We start from the raw sequence: 19,456 nt of genomic DNA on the forward strand, positions 1-19,456 counted from the left end.
CTGCAGGTGCTGGTAGAAGGCATTTGTAAGTGATTCAGCGGTTTGAGTAATGTTTACTGCCGGTTCAGGGGCCTTAAAGGAGACCACACTAGTCTTTAAAAGTGTGAAGTCGGCTTTTGAGAAGTTCTTTACTGTGGTCTTTTTTATTTTGGGTGGGGGCGGAATGAGGACCTCCAGCGAGATTAGTTTGTGATCTGATCTCACCAGTGAGGGGTATACTTCCGGTGTTGAACATTGTGCTCCCATGTTCGTGATGATGAGATCAAGTATGTTTTCTCCTCTTGTGGGGATAGTGACTAGTTGTTCCATGACATTTGAGTTTATGAATTCCAGGAACTTTTGGGCTAGAGTGTTTGGGCTTGAGTAGTGTTCCCAGTCTATATTAGGGTAGTTGAAGTCACCTAGTATGATGGTGTTCGGAGATACATTTATCCCCTCCAGTGTTTTCAGGAAGGCCATATGAGGTTCCTGAGTTTGTGAGGGTGGCCTGTAACATGCTACAAATTGCAGAGCAGTCTTGCCTATGGTTAATTGCACCTGGATGGTTTCCGATGCATCGTGCGTTGCCACCAATCTAGAGGTATGGGTGTCCTTGATGAATATGGATACACCTCCTCCTTTCTTGGTATTGTCCGGGTTTTGGGGCCGGAACGCATGATATGAGGTAAAACCTGATAGTGCTGGGGTGCTCTCAGGAGCCTTGAACCAGGTTTCTGTCACAGCACAGACATCGATGTTCTCCATACTGAGAAGGGCCTCGAGTGCGTGCATCTTGAGGTTGAGACTTCTGGCATTGAGCAGCATTACCCTTAGTTTTTTTTCTTTGTTGTGTTCTAGGGTGGTAGGTTTAGAATTTGAGCCTTGCCTAAAAAAGGCACTATGGGGGTGGCAAGAGCCTTTGCCAAAATCCGGAATCCCAGGGGTGACAAGTGCAAGCCGTCCCTTGCGTAGCAGCGTGGCTTGTCCAGCATGTCATCCCAAGCAGACAGACATTGGATCCCCTTTGAATGACACCAGAGTTTAAACCAATTGTTAAAGCTGATCATCTTATCTCTGTATTGTGGCATCATTCTTGGTGAAGGTAGGATACTGCTCAAGGTCAGGGTCATACCTGCTTGGGCTACATAATCAGAGAGCTCCTCTATGTCTCTTTTCATGTAGTCCAAGGAGGTACGTCTCAGGTCGTTAACACCAGCGTGGACAATGATTTAGTCGTACTTGTACCTGCTGTTGAGAGATCTGAGTGCATGCGTTATGTGGCGTATTCTAGCACTCGACAGGCAGCTTACTGTGACCTTCTCCTTACTCAGTCTGGTGAGAGGGACGTCAGTGTGTCTGACTATGGAGTCACCAATGACTAGTGTATCTGGCATTGTGTTTGGCCTTAAGGGCTGTGACTGCTTGACACTCTGACTGTGTGGTCTATGTGTTGCAGGTGTTGTGTTCTGAGGTGGTAGTTGTTTGGGTGTCTGCTTTGGTGGTCTCTGCTGTTTTGGTAGATTTTTGATCAGAGCCTCCGAATATGTCTTTGTGTGTTTATGTGTATGATTTGAGGTTGTGATGGTATTATGTGAGACTGGGTCTATAGTGTGTGTGGTTACCTTCTCCTCCTGTCTGGTCTTGCCAGTCCTATGTTGAGAGAGCTCAGCCTCCAGTTTGGCCGTATAGTTGCATCTCTTGCATGTATTTGTGTTTTGTGGGAGGAGGAGAGGGTTGTCTGTGTACATGAGGCAATTGTAACATTGCCTCAATATTCCCAGGTTCACCAGCTGAGCAGGAGAGGACATTAGCAACTGATCCCTCAGCATGCTAAAGGGAATAGCCAGAAAAACTTAAAAAAGGTTTTGGGGGATGTGGGTGACCGAGAAACGGGGTTTGCTTTTTTGGGGTACTTTCTATAACAAGAGTGCTGTATCGAGGTGATAAGTACTGTAGGAGCAAATGCTTGGCTATACAGATAGAGAATAGTCTACTTGGGAGTCAAGTAGAGATAATTTATAGTTGTAGAATACACTAAATAGAACAGTAGTATACTTTGATGAAGGTAGTTTTAAGGGAAAATTTGAAAAGTGGACTTTAGGTAGCCCTAATAGTTTAAATCTGATTAACCGGCGCTGCCCTAGTGTGCAACGGTAGCAGCTCCGCGCTAAAGCGCGCTAACGCGTGCTTTATAGCAGGGGGCTGGAAAAAACAGGAAATGACCCAAAATGGCCAATGAATTACAAGTTGCTGCTTCTAACCACTCCTCTGAGGACAAACAAGCAGCTCAGTACTCCCCACTCCCACTGGTGAGTAAAGAAACTACCTCTGGCCACACAAGAAAATGGAGGAACACAGAAACCAAATACAAAGCCCAGGGATCAGCAAAATCTGATCACTGGAACAGCTAGCTAGGAAAGTTCAGGAAAGGAGAAGTAACACAAGCACTCAGGTCACTCCAGAACAAGTACAAATATGACTCTGTCATTGTTCATGTTGGTGTGAATGACCTGAGACGTGCCTCCCTGGGCTACATGAAAAGAGACATGTAGCTCAGGCTGGTGCGACCCTGAGTAGCATCCTGCTCTCATCAAGAATGATACCTCAGTACAAAGAAAAAATGATCAATTTCAACAATTGGCTAAGCTTCTGGTGTCATTCAAAGTTGATCCAGTGTCAGCCTGGAACGACATGCTCGACAAGCCGTATTGCTTCACAAGAGATGGCTTGCACCTGTCACCCCTAGGCTTTCGAATACTGGCCAAGGCTCTTGCTGCCCCTACAGTGCCTTTTTTAGGCAAGGCTCAGAATTCAAACCCACCTCTGTAAACAGCAGAATTAACAAAAAACTGAGGGTTAGGCTACTCAATGCCAGGAGTTGAAATCTCAAAATGCACGCGCTCAAAGCAGTCCTCAGTATGGAGAACATCGACATCTGTGCAGTAACTGAAACCTGGTTCAAGGCTCCAGTGAGCAGCCCAGCACTACCAGGCTACAACTCATACCACACGTTTCGGCCACAGAACACAGACCGAAACACAAAAGGAGGGGGTGTATCCATATTCATCAAGGATACCTACACCTCCAGGTTAGTGGCACAGCATGATACCTCTGAGATCATCCATGTGCAACTAACATCAGGCAAATCTGCAATGCAAATTGTGGCCTGCTACAGATTACCCTCCATGACCCAGGACCACCAATCCACCTTTCTGGAGACATTGGAAAACATGAAGGTCCTACCAAACACCCTGATATTGGGTAATTTCAATTACCCTACCATTCACTGGGAAAACTACTCGAGTACAAATTCTCAGGTCCAGCGCTTCCTGGAATTCATCAACTCAAATGCCCAGGATCAGCTGGTAAACTCCCCTACCAGAGGTGAAAACATATTGGACCTGGTCATGACCAACATGGGCGACAGGTGTTCTACACCGGAGGTCAACCCGTCACTGCTAGATCAGACCATAAACTAATCACTCTGAATGACCACACCCCACCACCACCCTCAACTAAAGAAATTACAGTAAAAAACTTTTCTAAAGCAAACTTCACCTTACTTAAGACAGAGGTGGTAAGTTTCACAACTCCCACGCTAAAGGATAACGCTGCCGAAGATGCAGAAACCTTTATAAATGCACTCTATGAGCACCTACAAGGATGTATGGATCGTGCCATCCCTAGCAAAACCAAGACTCACTCCTCTAAGAGAAGGAAACCAGTTTGATGGACCCCTGCAATAAACAGTCTATACAATAGAAGGAGGAAACTAGTTCAGAAAAAAAGCAAATCCCAAGAAGGAAAGACATCCTTGATCAGTATCAGTAAGAAACTGAGGTCCCTCATGAAATCATCCAAGGCTAACTTCGAAAAAAAAATAGCCAGGGATTCAAAAGATAACCACAAAGCCTTCTTTAGCTATGTTAAGAATCTAAGTGGCAACTTGCAGATATGCACTGAACTAGTGCAAAATAGCACAAAATATACTGAACCTACTAATATTGCCAACATCCTGGCAGATAGATTCAGTGCAAACTTCACCCCCCTCTCACCTCCAAAAGGGCCCACAACAATACCGGAAAAGTGTAGTGTTCCAAAAATCACAGATGCACAGGTGAAAACAGCCCTTTCAAAAGCCAAAAACACAGCGTCAATGGGACCAGATGGTGTCCCAGGCTGCATCTTGCACGAACTACAGAACGAACTAACCCCCCACCTAAACACGCTGTTCAACCTCAGCCTCTCCACAGGCTACATGCCCATAGAATGGCGCACAACAACGGTTATTCCTTTCCACAAAGGAGGAGCCACAACTGACCCTGGTAACTATCTCCCCATAAGCCTGACTAGCCTGGTCTGCAAGGCTATAGAGCGCATCATCATGAAACTCATTAACAAAGACATTTGGAACCTCCAAACACTTGACCCGACCCATTTCAGCTTTGCTAAAGGCAGATCTTTCCTACTAAATCTGGTTGACTTCTTCGAGACAGTCACCAAGGCCATAGACGAGGGAAGGGTAGTTCACACAGCCTATCTTGACCTCACCAAGGCTTTTTACACCATTCCCCACTCGGGTGTTACAGAAAAACTCACCAGCCTGAACATAAACCCCTACATCACGAGATGGATTGCCAACTGGCTTACAGACAGAACTCACATGGTAAGAATAGCAGGCTCCAGGTCCGACTCTAAACCAGTCACAAGTGGTGCCCCACACGGCTTGGTCCTTGGACCCCCTACTGTTTGGCATATACTTCTCAGAAGTACAGACAGACACAGGAGGACTATGGCTAACCAAGTTCGCCGATGACTGCAAACTGGGAATCATAATTGACTCTCTGGCTGACAAGGACATCCTCCAAAAGGGCCTTACTGAGATGGACACCTGGTGTCATGGCCTCAAGCTAAATGCCAAAAAATGCATAGCCATCCCATTCGGGAAAAACAAAGCACCCACTAATTACCACATAGGTGGCAGCCCCCTTAATACAGAAGAGGTAATAAGAGATCTGGGGACCCAGGTAGATAGTAGCCTCTCCTTTGACAATCATATTGCCAAAGTAGTTAGGAAATCCTTCTATGTAGCCCATCTAATTACTAAAGGGTTCACATCTAGAAATAAATAAAGAGGTTATAGTGCCCCTCTACTCGTCACTCATTAGACCCATCATAGAGTACAATGCCCCATTTGGGATGTACCTCACAAGACACTTCCAACAGCTGGAAAGACCACAAAAGTACCTCACCAAGAGGATTATTGGTTTCAAACATATGTCCTATGCAGCCCGACTGAAAAAACTCTGGCTGTACTCAGTGGCATATTGCTTACTCAGAGGTGATCTCTGCCTGACATACAAAGCCATGTCCATTTCAGAATTGATGGACAAGCTCCACCTAAAGAAATCCAAGTCACTGCAAGCCACGTGCTCTAGTGAGCTAAACCTTGCCATAACAATAAATCGAACATGCTGGAGGGATAGATTCCTGTCACAGAGACTCCCCATGCTTTGGAACAAAATTCCAAATTACATCAGGCAGAGTCTGTAACACTCTTCAAGAGAAACCTTGACGAGTGGATTGGTAACAGAAAATACACCCCTGGGATCACTTCATTGGCTCTGCTTGACAGAGGATCAGTTAATTAATCAATGGGGCGGCGAAAGCCAACACACTCTGGCTAGGCTTATAAATACCCTTGGGCAGATAGCCTAGTACCTACCTATGAATCTATGAACCTATAATGTGGCAAGACTTTTGCACTGCGGACTGTGAAAACATTATGGTACTGAAGTAGCTGGAAAAACACTGGAAACATGAGCCACAAAGCATCATAGAAAATGATGAAGTCTACATCACATGAAATCACCCATTACCAATAGTTCAAAAGATAGATGTGAGAAAACCAGATATAGTGGTCCATGAAAAGAAGACAAAAGTAACATAGAGCATTGAAATTGCTTCACCCAGTGACTACACAGTCTTGTGTACAGACAGACACAAAGTAATAAAACATCAGGATTTGCGGGCAGAGATGAGAGCAATGTGGAAGAAAGATACCCAGACATTTCCAATAGTAGTAGGAGCAATGGGTCTTATAAAACAAGAATCTGCTATAATGTTTAAATATGTTACCACTACATGTAACTGCATACGGATTTCAGGAGTCATTACTGGGCACATTATGGGTGCTTGAAAAGCACTTCTGGCTGACATCAAAGATTGAAACAATACTTAATTCATGAACTTTAATCATACTTTGACTTAGGAATGGGGCCCATTCCTGTCATCGTAATAGAAACCCAAAAGACTTGGAGAAATTAAAAAGTAATAAAACATTATATTCATAAAGTATAATAAAATAAAGAAGGTATTAAAAGAACTAAGCCAACATAGGAATGGAGAAAGGAACTTTTGCCAATAGGCGTGACTACAATTAGGGGGTGCAAAGAACAGACAAGAAGGGATTGCAATTTATTGGAGAAAACCTGCAAAGGACCACAGTATTGAGAGCAAATAAATCAAGAAAGAATAATAACATGGGAAGAGGCTAAGAATTCATTTAGACTGCAGGCTAGAGATTTCCTTCAATATCAAAGACTGAGATCAGAGCACAGGCAAAGAGAAAGGAACAGGGGATCCTAAGTGACAGACCAACACTAGAAGAGTTTTTTTAGTAGAATCCAGAACAGAAGCTGCTGTTAAAAAGAGATAATTTGTAAGGCATATAAAATATTGCATGACAACTATAGGAATCAATCAGAGGAGGGTAGCAGCAGTTGGGAAGAGAGATTGGATAAACAATTCACAAAGAAACAATGGGAGGATATATGTATGTCTCCCAGATATACAAAAAAGTTTAGAAGATTTAGGATCTTGCTTGGAAGTGTTTGTATAGGTATTTTATACTTCAAGCAGAAGCTAAACAATTTTTCCTCTGGTAGATTGCAAAAGTCGGTGGTGTGATGGGGAAGAAAGATGTAATTGAGAACATATTTTTGAGAGTGTAATGAGCTGGCAGACTATAAACACTCCCTGCAGACTACTCCATCAGAAATACTAGGTGGGCAAATTGGTGTAACTAAGGAAATGATTTTTTGAGCTGTGATACATAATTTGAATTGCTTAGACATAGCAGTGCCTTGCTGAGTTTAATTATGGTGGCCGTCAGAAAAAAAGCAATTATTAGAAAATGGAAATGAAAGACTAAACCAACTGTACTAGAAGTCGTGAATATAGTAACAGAGATGAAACAATTGGAACTGGGATCTTTAGAAAAGGGGAGGAGCAAATTACACAGAAAAATGGGAATTGTGGGAACAATATATGCAGAATAACATTTTGGAGGAGGAATGAGGTTTAAGGGAAGGCAGGAATTGAATGAGCTATGCAATGTTTTACTGACAATGACTATACAGAAGATTATAAGTGGTGTATATTGTTTGCAACTAAAATTTGTGGTTTGTTTTCATTCATATAAATGTATAATTGCCTATGTTCTAAATGATATTTCAATAAAGATGTTTCTTGTTTAAAAAATACACACAGGAATTTGTACAAATTCGTGAACACAGCACTATGTATATATGTATATATTAGCCAGGGTAGACCATTGATCCACATGGACCTTTTCAAAACTTATAGGAGCAGCATCTGATTAAGTTGCTTAATCATATATAATCCCACATTCAGTTTCAACAGACAGTTAGCAGCTAAATTGAAAAATGTCAGGATAGTAACATTTAGCAAAGTAACTCTCACTCTTTGCTCATACAATAAATTACAGCACAATATAAAGTTTAATTAAAAGAAACAGTATTGGTTGATATATAATTGTATTAACAGTCCTGACATATGTAGTAAACATTTATAAGATCCAGAGCTCTCACAAGATACATCAGTAGGACATACAGAAAAAAATATATAATATACATATTTGTGAAACCTGTAAAAAATATATAACATTAGACAAACAAAAATTTTAATGTATGCTCAGTCACTCAATAAACAGTGTCTGTAATAACTCTGTTCATCTATGCAAATATAATAGTAATAATGCTACTAATAGTAACATTAATACTAATAATAATGAAAAGAAAAAACATATATCTCCTTGAAAAAACATTGACTAACATCAAGCCCAAAACATCATTTTAAAGCAAGAGAATACAATCTCTGCAGTCTTGCAATGAGTTTTTATTTGCATTAATATAAAAATAGAGAAGCAGAGGTTCCAGTCCAGTTTCCCCTCAGTTGCCAACACTCACCTTTTTACTTCTTTTGCAAAAGTTGTACATTATATGCTACATTGTAAGCAACATCAAAGATGTGTGCCACTTCCTTCTGTTCTGTTATGTTCAGAGCCAGATCATGGTCAAATGGGCACCTACTGAAGGTAAAGTAATTGACTGATCACTCCCCTGCAGTCATTACAGTGTCCCATTACTCGGCTATTTCTCCTCAGTTACCATAAACACCCTTCAGTCTGCATATTGTTTTCTGCTTTTCTTCTACAATGATTACAGATATTTGGATTTAATTTAATTTAAAACTTTTATTTCAAATTTTATAGCACAAACACTGATAGAGATTTGCTAAACAAAGCAATACAGTCTCACAACGAAAACAGACTTAGCATTAAAACTTCTCTTCCATTGAAACTCACATTCAATGAAACCCACATTCAAAGAAAATGCATCTGGTCAGTGTTGAATAAAGTTTATCTTTGGGCTGCTTTCAAAACATATGCTCCTTGCACACATTTTTAGGACCATGCACACATGCAGGAGTTCTTTGATTCACCATCCTGATTGTATTAAATTATATTTCTTGTATAAAACAGCACCACTTGTTAGAGCATATTTTAAATTTATAGTTTTGAACATTTTTCCAGTAAGAGATGAAACAAAATGCATGGACCAAAAATGACAAAACTGCTTAGTTTAGAACATTTCAACCATAAATGCCACTCAAACTTTTGTCATTACAATCCATAAATATCAGTCAATATGGACTATCTCTACAGAAGTAAAAGTCACCTGAATAATTCCACATTGAAGAGTTCTATAACTAATGAAGAGGATGTTGCTAGCAAACAACATTCTATTTCAGTGTTTCATCTACAAATTCAGTGCTTGCTGCCCTTGAAGAATAATTTACCTATGTTACATTAAAATGATAAACTGGTAATATTGGAATAGGGAATGGATGGCAAACTGATAACAGGTTCATAGTTACTAGACATCTCATCCAAAGGAGGACATACTCAGGACTGTAGCACCTCACCCCCCTTATAATACAACACAGTATCAGAAATCTGTGTATGTGCTGTGGTAGTAGAACTCACAGCCTTCTGCAACAAAAGCAAGTATGCGACCTGTTTTGCTACTAACAATGCTTTCCAACTCTATAGCACAATAGTGATATCTTTTTCTAAACAAAACAGTTGCAAACTGTAAACAGATTTAGCATGAGCAGCAGTAAAATTCTCTTCCCTTGCAGTTCACAATTCCTTGAAAATGCACTTAAAACTCAGTTCCCTGAAGAAAAAAGCATTTAACACTCAATTCCTAGAAAAATGCAGCTTGGTAACTGGGGTAGAGGATTCAAGCTTTTGTTTCCTGTAAATGAGGTGCAGGGTTTGAGCCCGAGCAAACAAATAACCACCTGCTATCCCTAACTAGGGCATTTCACAATAACACTCACATACCTACCATACCTTTCAACCTCTAAGTGCAAGAAATCTGGAGAAAACCTAAAATTATTCAGGACAAAGGTCCAAACATAGAGACAAATTTTAAATATTGCTTTTATGAACTTAGAAAGTTGCTAGAATAACAAGAGTTATGTTAGTATGCATATCTCTAAAGGATATGAGGTCCAAAACTCAAATGTCTGCCACTATTTAGTAACTTCAATCCTCAAGGCGTTTCCAGAAAATCACAAATTTTATAAGCAACAGACCAAAAATATGAGGTAAAAATCTACACATTCTGCAAAAATCTGAACAGTTGAGAGGTATGTTACCTACCTACCTCTTACACACACACACACACACACACACACACACACACACACACACACACACACACACACACACACACATGCACATGCACACATACGCACACAAATGGGTACAAAGGGCATTCTTAAACAAGAATGTCATTAAAAAATTATTTAAAAAAAAAATGTATCCCCTAGCCAGTGAGCCCCCTCCCAATCAGTGGGGACCCATTACCAGCCAGTGGGCCCTAGTCAACTGCCTTTGTCATCTATTACTGGATCCAGCTCTGGTTACATTGTGAAGCTAGAGATATCCATCATCTATCCCTGTTTCAAAATTCAGCAACAGAGGCAAGGTATAGCAAACAAACTTCTACATCATCAAGCCCCATTCCTACTTTTCAGGTTTCAACAGATCACATCAAGCCCCTACACACACACATATATATATATATATATATATATATATATATATATATATATATTTTTTTTTTTTTTTTCATCCAAGCACAAACTGCAGACACACTCCTCACTACTTCCACATAGTTACCTTCATTTGATAATATTTTAATTAAGGATGTCTATCTAGCTGCAGCAATTTCTGGCATCTCTCTAGCTACCCACTTGAGTCCTTAAATGCACACACTCACTAATTGGGACACTGAGCAAATTTGGTTGAGCAATATTGTTTTGTCTGTAGAAAATTAATAACAGAAGCTTTCTGACAAAAAGTTTACTCAGATTTTTGTACCTCTGTATGTTCAGCAGGCCTGTTCTTTTCACTACCCAACAAGGACCCATTCCTTCAAGTGTTTTATAGTTCATGTTATTTCTGGATATACTCCTGATGCTAAAGCTGAACATGATTTGAAAACAAAACAAACATTTTTGGCATATTTTTTTAAAGATCAGTTTTACTGCCAAGTCATTTTTTTCTTATGGCCACACCCACAAGATCATGTCAACTTATGTACTGCCAATGATTTACGTACAACAAAAAGCATTCTGGGTAATAAAACACCTTCCTTCTTTAGAGGTACATCTTCATACTTACATTAGTTTCAGTAATATTACCACATGTTAATTTTCAATGTAGGGTATTCCAGCTGTGAGACATAGCTGGTAACTTATTTTACTAGGATATAAGACTTCAACTATTGCTGCACTTATCACAGACAAATAGTAGCTTGTACACTAATATATATAATGAGGCATTGCAGTGTTCAGTCTTTAGGATATTATGTCATGAGTTTCTGACTTCAAGAATTTTTTTAAGGGGCCACCCTTATCTGCAAAATTAATTAAACATGTGATATTGTATATGAAAACGAAATTAGTCTCATCACTAAAGGTTTGTTATTTATATTTGCAGTTGAAAATTTGACAATACATTTTAATAATTTGTGCATGAAAGGTACTATTTTGTCTAATGAGGTACAAAAATGTACAGAACCATTCCTCAAAGAGAAATATAATTTACAAAAAGGAGATTGGCTGTTCTTTTGGGTGATTCTTAGAACTAGTAACAAGAGGACTCAGAAGAACCAACATAAGAAAAATGAGAAGCAGTAAGAATACAAGAAGAGAAATACTAAATTATGAGGTAGGCTTAGCTTTAGAGAAAAACTGGAGCCAGGTAAAAGGGGGAGGAATCAGAATCATTTTCAGGTGGTTGGGAGAGCATGTATGTCGGGGCGTTTATGGTTAGCTGAGGGATCTGTGCAGTAGAGAGGATGTGATATGTAGAAAAGAATGGCTTTGGAAAGGAATGATGTTAAAAGAGGTTGGTCTGTTGAGGATAAGTACAGAAGGATAGTGTGTAGGTGGTACAAAACCCTGGTAGGAGTACAGCAGGAAGGATGGCATCCATCCACAGAGTCTTGGAGATATAGCGTGTAAATTGCAAATCAGATGTACATGTGCTGGATATGTAGGGAGGTTGTAACATTATAGAAGGGAACAAGAGAATTCTGGAGTAAATTACTGGGAGAAAGACATCAAATCTGTGTTAATTTTGCCTTTTTATGGGATGTACAACAGGAAGGGATGGGCTAGACACGAAGTACTAGAACTTCAATGCTGCACCAATGAAGTGAGTCTGATAATAGCTAATGCTTGGAAAGGGGAGTGCTTGGACATTTGCACTGAAGGAGGAGCAGGGATCTGGATATCAAAATTCTGAAAAGACTATGCATAATGGATGACAAGAAGGTGTAAGAGAGTTGTGACTGATGAGTAGACCAATCAAGCAATAAGGCAAATGTGAGCAATAAAACATGTGAATAAATAATTGTAGTGTAGTATAAATGGTAGTGTTACATACAGGTACAGGGTTTACCAGAGATATATAGTACATTGTATTCTAATGAGATCAACCTTCTAAACCTCAGGGGGTGGGGAAGTCGTGTATCCTGAATTCTGCATATGTGGAGTATATAGGCATGACGTGCAAGTTGGGGGAATCCTAGGGAAAGAGTGATGTAGCTCATATGATGGGAGGTGATGTTGTTATGCATGAGGTGAGAATGAGTAAAAAATTGAAATAATATGTGAATATCATTTATTTATGATATATGTTTTATGGAAAATATGTTGTATAATATGGTAGGCAAATGTGGAATGAAAAAAATATATGTGTAAATTACTATGTCAAATGGTATTTTGAAAAGCTGTGTTATGCATTCAACAATAAAGATGAAAAGGTTAAAAATAAATGACACATGATCCTTAGAACAGCTGGATAAACAAGCCTTACCATGGCGTCCTTATCTCACATATACTAAATCGCAGGCAACAATTACAATTCTTTTTTGTTATACAGCATACGAAAAGTCTTAATTCTCTCATAAATTACAAGCAATCAGAGATAGACCTTAATTCACTGCAGCCTATTCTGTTAGCCATTTTTCAGCTCTATAAACATGACACCTAGTTATTAGATGCCACAGTTTTTTTTTTTTAGTTCATATCAAATTTCCAATTTCTGAAAACTCTTGTCAGTCTGAATATCCAAAAAAAGAGACTTCAAAATCTTGTAACCAGTCCTGAATATATTATACTGCAGGACTGATTTTCCAAATCATCCTAACTTGTTAGGTCAGTGTTCACTCCTACCCTTTTATATCAGTTTCTATCGCATGTGTGCCTTTCCCTTCAGCATGCATGCATTCACTGCCTGGTCTGACTCTAGTTAAGTCATAATGAATGTGCTGCTCATGTCCAGCTTGAGAATATCAAGCTTATTAACATATTTCTCATCCATCTCGCACAATGGAATTTCTCCAGCGCAATGGCTGTTTCACTAACTCTGATCCACAATAGTTAGCCTGGATATTTCCCTTACCAAAACTTTAATAATTCTAATACCTAGGATAGTGCTGAGACTTCAGTCTGTCACAATTTCCAGGTTCCACACTGCGCTTTGAATCAGTATGACTCCTAATATAAACCCATATTGTTTCTATTGGTTCTATATTAGTACGCTGATATGCGATTTCAGCGAACAGCTTAAAATCGACTGCACTTCAATGAAAATTGTTTCAGCTATTGGCTGAATTTACCAAGAGCAAAGAAGTAGATGGACTACTACTCAACTTTGCCTTTTTTACCACTGTAGTGCAATCTCAGAATTGCTATATATAGTTGGGGGTGTGTGGGGGCAAAGCCCCCCACTTGGGTCGGGTTGATTTACTTACATGTTGGTCTGTTGTGCTGCAGGGAAATTATTTACTTGCCCTTAGTAAATTCAGCAAATTGCTGAAATGATTTTCGCTGAAGTGTGGTTGATGTTTAGGTGTTTGCTGAAATCACATTTTGGCGAACTAATATAGACCCATTTCTATCAGATTGTTGTTCAGGTGAAAGTATCTAAATGGTGCAAAACATCTGAAGATCCCACAACTGTCAAAATATATTTGATAGAGGAAACACCAAAAAAAACTTTCTTGCCTGAAAAACTCTATATTACATTAATGCATTTTTAGAATTATGATGGAGATATTATATAGGTGCAGCCAGGCTTCCTAAATTAAGAATGTCCCCCAGTACAACAAAATTTGAGATCCTAGATCTCAGAACTTTCTTTACATGTTTCCTCATCAAGAGTGGCATGCTTTATCCTCACTGGCTTTCTTGCTTTCCATGTGATAGTCTGCAGCTCCCAATATCCAGAATGCCAATTTTCATAAACTCCAAGGTCATCACAAAGTGCCAAACAGTTACATTTACCATCTAACCTAAGCACTTATTCTGAACGATGCCTGACAGGTGTGCAGATGATAAACTGTGCTGCATTCCATTTATTGTGTGAAACAAGCTCATCAAGTCATCTTTTGATGAGCTGTACACCTCTGCAGACCTGTATGTAATCTGATTGAATGCTTTACACTGATTGGACAACACTGCATGAGCATGTGTTTGAACAAGATTCAAGACTCCATTTAGGGGATTACACTTTAAAATATTGGGTCATTTAAAAGATTAAGAAATCACAAAGCAGACTTGCAGACACTTTTTGTAGAACTTAATAAAGAATAGTGCAGATTTGCTATTCATCCACAGTGCATGATAACAGATCTTTTTTTTTGCATAGTATGATCTTAATAAAGCCACACAGCCATTTTCTAAACCATTTGCTGAGTATCACAGTTGCAGCAAATTAAGCAGTAGACCAGACTTCTTTATCCCCAGCAACAGTCTCCATCTCATTCTGTGGGATCCCCATGTGTGCCAAGGCCAGCAAATAGAAACATTCACCCATGCATCCCAAGGCCAGCTAATAAAAATATTACCCCATCCAACTTGTTCTGGATCTGGTCCAGCATTTCTTCATATTGGACATTGCCTGGTGCACCTTCTCAAGGAATCCATCCACACTATATCATCTGACTCTTGTAAACAAGAAGGAGCATAGCAATACTCTGAGATCCTCCCAGACCATAAGTGGGATGGACATATTAATTGATTGGTAATGAGGTCAAGGAGACAAGGTGGCAGAAATGTGATTCTTTCAGATGTAGTTGGATTCATTCTTTGTAAAACATATACTGCCAACTTTGAGTGCACTGCATATGAAGAAAGATGTATTTCTGAAAATCACTAATCATTGTACAGCATATCTTCCAGGAGTTCAAATACAACTTAAGTCAAACAATATTAACTATGTTCTAGTTATTACTTTGTAACCTAGTTAGTAAACATTCAGAAAAACATGAATTTCACTAAATTCTTCCAATTAATTGCTGTCAATGATGCCTGCAGATTGTCAGTTAAGTAGACTGGCAAATACATGTCCATAAAGCATTTCTAAAGCTTGCCACTCATTAAAGAAGCATCTTCTTCTGTTATGCATCCTCCAAATACATTATGTTAACATAAATTAGAATAATCATATATATAAATATTATTTCACAGGTAGGTTTGTGTTAGTTGATCTGCCACAATTTTGTTCAGGTCTAGGTGGTTAGCTCACATAAGACAAAATACCTGGCATATACTTGAAATGTAGTGAAACAAATCACAGCATGATTTGGTCAGTTTACCGTACATTTTTCTTTGCATGGTAAATGTTGTTTCCTATGCATTTGATTATACTTCTTAACCAATACATACAGAGTTAAAATGTGTTTTCTGTGTCATTAAAGTCAACCATGAAAAAAATAAATTTGTGCAAAAAAAAACTGTTCACAGGTTTTCAAATGTGAGTTGCATCTGGAAGTCTTTTCATATGATATATAAGAAACATAACTAGAAAATCTTTTAAAGTTACACACAGATTAAAAAAACAGCTATATAACCTATAGCAGAACTGCAGGGGTTACCTATAAATCGTTGTCATTGAGATAAATATTTTACTGTTTACGACAGATTACAATAATCCTGCAAATAATGACATATCTGCTGCTGGCCAGTATTTAGTGTGAAAATGCACCTATATATGTACATGTTTGTGATGCAGTGGTACTTAATCATTCTGTAGGATATGTTCCAGAAATTTATGGACATCACAGCTCTGCGGTACTAACTATATTTTATAAAATAATGAGCAATCAATCAGTGCTGAATAAAGCCTGAGTAGCACATTCTGCTCCGCTCTTCATACTTTTTTAATGAAGCCTGTTTTACGGCTACCTGCCTTGGTATGTCTTGTAAGTAGCTAAGATACATACACACCTACAGTGTGTAAAAATGTTTGTTCTACAGAAGTAATCAACATTTCAGATCAGAGCTGTAAAATACACTATAAAGTACATGGAGCAAAAATAAACTGATAACAACAGATTTTCTTTCTATTACACAAGTCTTAGGGGAGTAAGACTGGTCTTCCCTGATAAGCAACAGATTCTACCCAGGCTGCACTGATTCTGACTCTGTTTGTGAAGGTTGTTGCCAAAACGTATTTACCATCTTCAACATTTGTCCATAAATATGTCCTTTTTTGTTTTGCATTTTAAGGGATATATAGATGTGAAAGACTAACATACTGGGAAGCAATGTTGCTGTTATTTTTTCATAAGCTAATTTGAATTTATAAAACATCAAGCTACCAAGATACTTTTTGCATTTTTATTTAAATGTATTCATAATTTTTTTCTATTAGAAATGTTCCCTGTTGTGTAAGATCAGGCTATGATAAATATTTGATTAAAGTAGGTGAGGAATTTCTTCTTCTTTAGTCTCACTTACTTCAGTCTGTATTTGAAAAAATATGTATGCTAATTTCATTTAGCAGATACGTAAGTTATTAAAAGTACACAAGCATTTGTGAATATTTTAAATCCAAAGCAGAGAAAAAAATAAATAACAATGAAATCAAACTGGACATTTTCCTCAGGTGGTACGAGAAATCATTGTGGTCAGCAATTTCAGACAAATGCTGACCTCATGCTCAGATCTCTGGACTCAGTGACTATCTCATTTTCAGAATATTCCACAACAGGGAAATAATCTTTAGGATGCAGTAACCCCAAGTTGATTATATTACATAGGGTAAACAGAGATCTCTCCCACCATGGGGATACAGGGACTAAACAGCCTAAAGTGGTATTCTCCCTGGGTGTACCATTTCAGAACTTGTGTTCACTCAAAATAATTTTTGGTAAGTTTTGAGTCAATGAAATAAAATTAAGTCCATCATAATATTGTATTCTTTTGACTAGATGCAAACATAACTCTCAAGCTCTTAGAGCAAGAAATCTGGACAAAGCTTGACATAATGGGGGACAAAGGCCCCAAAATATGGACACATTCTAAATATCGCTCTTATAAACTTATAAAGTTGCTAAAATAACAGGATTTGTGTTAGCATGCATTTTTCTGAAGGATATGAAGTCTGAAACTCAAATGCATATCATTATTTAGTGAGTTTAATCCTTAGATCACCCTAGTGATATGTCAAAAAACACCAATTTTTATAAGGAACACACCAAAAATATGAGGCAAAAATCTGTACATTTTGTGAAAATCTGCACAGTTGAGAGGTATGGATGCAAGTGAAACTGAACTTGCATTTCACTTGAGTGCATATCTTTAAATGTGTGTGTGTGTGTGTGTGTGTGTGTGTGTGTGTGCGTGCGTGCGTGCGTGCGTGCGTGCGTGCGTGTGTGTGTGTGTGTGTGTGTGTGTGCTTGCCAGAAGGTAGGAGACCGAATGCCAACATTCCATGCGGCAGAGAGAGACCTGCTACTGGTCCTCCTTATTTTGCCTCACTGTCTATTCCTCCCCAAATCATTGTTTCCTATCTTGGGCTAACAGCATCCTCAGGCTGGTGGGAAAAATAACAAAGTCACTGAAGCTGGAAAGTGGATAGGGAAAGGAAGGAAACTGTAAGATCAAGCCTACTGCTCCTGAGGATGGTTGTTGGGTGGGTTACCATTAGGTTGAGCATATGTGTAGACTATCATCAGGTGGGAGGGTGTAATGAGTGCATCATGGGAAGGAGTGCTGTCATCCATAGCTGCACGTCTCCTACCTCACCCTACTACTGTACTAGCTGCCACAACTATCAGCAATCCCTGTCCACAGGAAAGCAGTAAGCTAATTCACATACCTCTAAACTGTTTCCCCTGAGAGAGACAAGGAAGCTTAAACCTCATTATTCAACATTACCCAACACTGTCTCCTTCAGCATTTAGGTCACTAATCAAACCTAGGTTATACGGGTCACAATCTAAGCTCCTTCTGTCTGAGTCACTGAAGTGACAGAAACACATACTATGTACTGAAAAGCATACAGTTCAGTTCTATCATGTCTACATCCCCTACGTGTTATATCATCACAAATTGTTTATTTTGGCTATTTAGGTTCTTCTTTTTGGTAAACATGTATGCAGTATAGGGAAGCTTGTACCTATTTTAGGTAATATAGAGGTGTATATACACAGTAATTCTGTATGCTATGAAATTATTACTCAAAAGTGGGAGGTTGGGCCCTTCTTATTCTTGCCCCATACAAACTCCAAGATTGTTGCATATCAGAGTAAGAAAATACTCCAAGATGCTATCAATCTCATGCTTAGCATGTATCCAGTCACACTCTCATTTCCTGTCTCATTCTTAAAAGGAACACAGTTGCTATCTTCTTAGAGTGGGTAAAATAGCAGACTAGCTACTAAATAATGTAACTCACAAGCAAGGAATTCATGGAAGCATTAAATTAAGAATGAATATTTGCTATAATTAAGTATAATGGCTCCAGGAAATTGACATAACAATATGTTTCCAAGTATCATTGCTATAGGACTACACTGGCTTTATATCAGTCTGGAAAAGCCATTTTTATATTGCATATGTATTACTGAATACACAGAAACCTCAGATGCTGACTTTCTAAAGTTCTGCTAAATTTACAAACTGATGAAACTGTTATAATTTATGTTTGTTATATTTCCATGCTTTGTGAACTAAAATGACATATCAGCACAGTATAAATGATTATGGACTATCAACAATGAGCTGTCAGCAGTTACCTCAAATGAATGTGGTGGTGGAGTCCCCTGCACCCCAAGTAGGGCTCTGCCTCCTGTGTTGGTGAGTGTATGTATGTGTATGTATGTGTATGTATATATATATATGTATATATATATATATATATATATATATATATATATATATATATGTTGTTTGTCTTTTGGCTATATATATATATATATATATATATATATATATATATATATGTATATATATGTGTGTATTGCACAGCTTACAAACAAAGGGATTGTGATTATTTATTTATTTAAAATTTGTTTACTGGGAATATCCAACTGGACACAGGTCGATTTTCAGCAGAGGCCCAGGGAGAAACGCTCCAAAAATATGAAAAAAAACAAACTTTATACCACAAGAAAATTACAGAGTACAGGTCAACAATGAAAGTACACATTGCAAAATATAAATAACTGAAAGTGATGACACCTTAGCAATTTTAACAAAATTTGTACATCAAAGAGTATATGGCATTATACAAACTAGACTA

Source organism: Protopterus annectens, chromosome 3.part1 (genome assembly GCF_019279795.1).
Source record: "Protopterus annectens isolate FY-2018-M chromosome 3.part1, PAN1.0, whole genome shotgun sequence".
Taxonomy (NCBI): domain Eukaryota; kingdom Metazoa; phylum Chordata; order Ceratodontiformes; family Protopteridae; genus Protopterus; species Protopterus annectens.